Raw genomic sequence first — 5,293 nt, forward strand, 5'->3', positions numbered from 1 at the left:
AGAAGGAGAAGGAGAAGGAGAAGGAGAAGGAGAAGGAGAAGGAGAAGGAGAAGGAGAAGGAGAGGGAGAGGGAGAGGGAGAGGGAGAGAGAGAAGGAGAGGGAGAGGGAGAAAAAGAAGGAGGGGGAGAGGGAGAGGGAGAGGGAGGGGGAGAGGGAGAGGGAGAGGGAGAGGGAGAGGGAGAGGGAGAGGGAGAGGGAGAGAGAAGAGAGAACATAACAAACATAACATATGAAAACAGGTTTGGAGTGGTCCATGGGTTCCTACATAAGATTCTGAAGTTAAGATGCTATGAACTGGCCCTTCCTTTATAGCTCCAGTCACAGACACAGTAGCCGTCATGATGTTGATGCCCAAGAAGAACCAGATTTCCATTTACAAACTTCTTTTTAAGGAGGGAGTGATGGTGGCCAAGAAGGATGTGCACATGCCTAAACACTCCAAGCTGGCAGATAAGAACCTGCCTCATCTTCACATCATAAAGGCATGCAGTCTCTTAAATCATGAGGCTACATGAAGGAACAGTTTACTTGGAAACATTTCTACTGGTATCTTACCAACAAGGGCGTCCAGTATCTCCACAATTACCTCCACCTGCCCCCTGAGATCGTGCCTGCCACTCTGCGCCTGAGACTGGCAGGCCAAGGCCCAAAGGTCTGATGGACAATGGATCTGTAAGACTCACCCTATGGGAAGTCAACAGAGGCACCTATAGACAGGGTGCTGTGCACCCTGGTGCTGACAAGAAAGCTGAGCCAGGGCTAAGTCAGCAACTGAATTCCAGTTTGAGGCAGATTTGGTCGTGGACATAGTCAACTACCTCAGTAAAGTTGGAGGGATTTGTTTTGTGTTGAATAAACTCGTGATCAGAAAAAAAAAAAAAAAAAAGATCCTATGAACTGGATCATCCCTTCCAAAACTACTATGGCATCAAATGCAAATCACATGTTTGAACCTAAAACAATTTCATTGTTTGTTTGTAACCTACTGTCTTATAATTTCACTTCCAACTAGATTTTCCATTTATTGTTAGTGAAACTGATTGTTTCTTGAATCAGGCAGAAAGGAACAATTCTCAATTACCTGAAGGTCCCAGGGGGCTGATTTCTAGGGAAGTTCATTACATATACAATCGGTGTGTTACAAATATAATTAAATAAAGGGCAGTCTGCTGGTCCCTAATGTTGTATCTCCATACCTATCAGCTAATATCTGCCGTAACCAAAATTGTCTTGTTTTACACATTTTCCAACAAGTTATATGTTTAGCAGAGAGTTTACACATTGATTATAGACTTATTAATGGCCATTGACACACTGCTCTTGAATTCACTCAACCAGCATTTTTATAAGCTTTACCCCATGTGATGAAAGGATATTGATGTACTTTAAAAGAAAATCACCACTAACTTCTAGAATCAGAGTATAAGATCATTGAAAAGCTCATCAATTAACATTGCAGTGTAATAGGTAAGTTTCAGGGCTTAGAAATCATGTGGATCTGAGTTCAAATCCCAGTTCTACCTCTTTCTAGATCGGTTACTTTAAACTCTCAAAGTCTTGCTTTCCTCATCTGCAGAATGAGATGAAACAGTACACAACTCAGAGCATTGTAATGAGGATTAAATGAGATATATCAAAGTCCTTATCACAGTACTTGCCAAACAACCTAGTTACTATTAACTTTATTATTTTTATCATTATACCTGCATTAATGAAAAAAAAATAGCAGGTTGACACATTGAAATCATTCAGCAAACAATTGTTCACTCTCTGCTGTAGTCTATGCCCTCAAGATATTGTGGATTTAGTATTCCTTTGGCTCCCAAGAACACACACTGAACTGTCATAATTTGCTCATGATCTTCTCTGCATTATCAATGAGGCCCTTGAGAGCAGGCACTATGTCTTATTTGGCTTTCATCCTTAGGTCAAGAAACAACTTTGGAACAATCTCTTGCCAGTCACTTTGAGCTGCCTACAGGGTAATGTCTGAGCTTCCATCCCAGCTCTTCGTGAAAGGGTCCCTGCCTGTCTCTCAAACATCTCTCTTCTCTTTTGTATATTGTGGACAAAAGTAACCTCACATCTATCATAAATTCCTAACTGGGCTGGTCATGATAGGTAGTCATGTCCCAGGCATATAACTTCTTTAGCAAAAGGCTTATATCTTTGCCTTAAGCAAGTCCTATCCATTATTTCTGTGCACTAAGGTTAACATACCTTTGAAATGCCTCTTTTCAGACCCACCCTTCAAAGGTGACCACCCTCAAGAGAGCATATGGTTTTTTTTTAATTATGCTTTTATTTTTAATAAAAGGCATCATAAAGAGAGATAAGCCTAAAATTTGGAGGGCTTATTTGCCATGCATTCAATAAACAAAAGATTAGTATACAGAATTCATGGAGAGCTCCTAAAAATAAGTGAAGAACACCCCCTTTCCCCCAAAAAAGGAAAGAAGCAACAAGAATGAAAAGACTTTTCATGGAAAAGGAGATATGAATCGCTGATCAATATATACAATGTAGCTTAATTTTATTAGGAATCAATCAAGCAAAAACAAAATAAAATCATAATGGGAGATACATTCACATCTACCAGATTGGTACATATTTGAAGTCTGACAGTTTTAAGTGCTGGAAAAACTTTGTGGGTATAATAGGTTCTCCTGAATACCAGTGACAGGTGATAACAATCACTTTAGAAAATAATTCAACACGATCTAGTACAGTTGAGAATGCATATTTCCTATGCCTCCTAGGAGTATACCTTAGGAAAACTCTTGCAGGTGAGCACCAAATGATATTATGTATATATTTTCCTGTTTATTGAATTTATCAGGGTGACACTGGTTAACAAAATTACACAGGTTTCAGGTGCACAATTCCACACACATCATCTGTACACTGTATTGTAATAGCACATAGTCATAAAACTATCCTGTAATCCTATCCACCCCTTGCTTTCTTCCACCTTTATGTAGTCTTCCTTACTTTCCCTCCTTAATCTCAAATGCATAAAAGGAGCTGCAAACTGTTATTGTTGGAAGCATTTATCTCAGTCTGTTGAGAATGTGCTTCCAGGCGTATCCTCTGTATGACTCAAATAAAATTTTTAAAAGGGAGGAAGGGAGAGGAAGAGAGAGATAGAAGCATTAAAGATGTGAGAGAATCATGCCCCACACTGGAGATTGAGCCCACAACCCAGGCATGTGCCCTGACCAGAATCGAACCATGGCCTCCTAGTTCATAGGTTAATGCTCAACCACTGAGCCACCCCAGCCATGTTCAAATACATTTTTATAAAAATTGTCTACAGGTTTAAACATTCTCATGTCAACAAATATTAAGCTCCCTCAAAACTACTGTTCTATCTAATGAATCCAATAATCTGTTCCATGCCTTTATGACTTGGTACCTGTGGTTGTTTTGATTTCTGATGTCAATGAGTTTCCTTCCTTTGTTAGTGAGTGATCAGATATCTATTGTGCACCTACTGTGTTCAGTTATGAGCTGAACTGTGTTCCCTCCAAAAAAGATATGTTGAAGTTCTAGAATGTGACCTCATTTGGAAATAGGGTCTACAGAGGTAATCATCTTAAAATGAGGTCTTCAGGATGGCCTCAGTCTAAAATGACTGGTGTCTTCCCAAAGAGGGTGAATTTGTACAGGGACAATGACACTCACAGTGGAAAGATGATTTGGAGACTCACAGAAGGAGTGCCCTGTGAAGATGAAGAATTGGAGTGATGCATTTGTGTAAGCTAAAGAACACATAGGACTATAAAAGCTCAGAAGAGGCAAGGAAGGATTCTCCCCTATAAGTTTCAGAACTAGCATGGCTATGCTGACACCTTAATTTCAGACTTTTAACTCCAAAACTGTGAGACAATACATTTCTATTGTTTTAAGCCACCCAGTTTGTGATATTTTGTTATGGCAACCTTCGGAAACTCTTATAAACCATATGCTAGAATCTCATTTGAAATTTAGAATTACAAACTTTTAAAATAATGTACCTTCCTTTTCTCATGTGTGAATTATAAATGATGATACACACTTCTTGGTTTTGCCAATGGGCTGGGCAAATAGCAGGGCACACATTATATACTGATATAGAAGCAACACAGTTGTGAAACAAGCTCTGGTTAGAAGCTATTAAGCAGCTGAGTCTCTCTAGTTTTCAGCTTTTCAATGGGTCAAACAACCTTTGGGTCATATGGTTTATCTTCTAGATCTCTCTTTTTTTTAAAAAATATATTTTATTGATTTTTTACGGAGAGGAAGGGAGAGGGATAGAGAGCTAGAAACATCAATGAGAGAGAAACATCGATCAGCTGCCTCCTGCACACCTCCCACTGGGGATGTGCCCACAACCAAGGTACATGCCCTTGACTGGAATCGAACCTGGGACCCTTCAGTCCGCAGGCCGACGCTCTATCCACTGAGCCAAACCGGTTTTGGCAACCTAGATCTCTTTTTGAATTATTCTATGAGGCCATGTTCTGGGTCAAGCATTTTAAAATTATGAAATTTATTTTTAAACTAGAGGCCCAGTGCACGAAATTCGTGCACAGGTGGGGGGGTTGTCCCTCAGCCCAGCCTGCACCCTCTCCAATCTGGGACCCCTCGAGGGATGTCCGACTGCCTGTTTAGGCCACCAGGATCGGGCCTAAATGGGCAGTCGGACATCCCTATCACAATCCAGGACTGCTGGCTCCCAACTGCTTGCCTGCCTGCCTTCCTGATTGCCCCTAACCGCTTCTGCCTGCCAGCCTGATCACCCCCTAACCACTCCCCTTCCAGCCTGATTGATGCCTAAATGCTCCCCTGCCAGCCTGTTTGCCCCTAACTACCCTCCCCTGCAGGCCTGGTCACCCCTAACTGCCCTCCCCTGCAGGCCTGGTCACCCCTAACTGCCCTCCCCTGTAGGCCTGGTACCCCCAACTACTCTCCCCTGCAGGCCTGGGTCCCCCCAACTGCCCTCCCCTGCAGGCCTGGTCACCCCTAACTGCCCTCCCCTGTAGGCCTGGTACCCCCAACTACTCTCCCCTGCAGGCCTGGGTCCCCCCAACTGCCCTCCCCTGCAGGCCTGGTCACCCCTAACTGCCCTCCCCTGCAGGCCTGGTCACCCCTAACTGCTCTCCCCTGCAGGCCTGGGTCCCCCCAACTGCCCTCCCCTGCAGGCCTGGTCACCCCTAACTGCTTTCCCCTGCAGGCCTGGGTCCCTCCCAACTGCCTTTCCCTGCAGGCCTGGTCGCCCCCAACTGCTCTCCCCTGCAGGCCTGGGTCCCC

The 5,293-nt window shown here is 43.2% G+C and overlaps 1 pseudogene across 1 annotated transcript; it reads left to right on the forward strand.

Annotated features, from left to right (window-relative positions):
* The first annotated feature begins 342 nt into the window (after window positions 1-342).
* LOC308248929 (small ribosomal subunit protein eS10-like) lies at window positions 343-827 on the forward strand (annotated as a pseudogene). Its single transcript has one exon. The product of its transcript is annotated as a small ribosomal subunit protein eS10-like (transcript).
* The last annotated feature ends 4,466 nt before the right edge of the window (window positions 828-5,293 follow it).

The sequence above is a fragment of the Plecotus auritus genome, assembly GCF_963455305.1.
Source record: "Plecotus auritus genome assembly, chromosome: 5".
In the NCBI taxonomy this organism is placed as follows: domain Eukaryota; kingdom Metazoa; phylum Chordata; class Mammalia; order Chiroptera; family Vespertilionidae; genus Plecotus; species Plecotus auritus.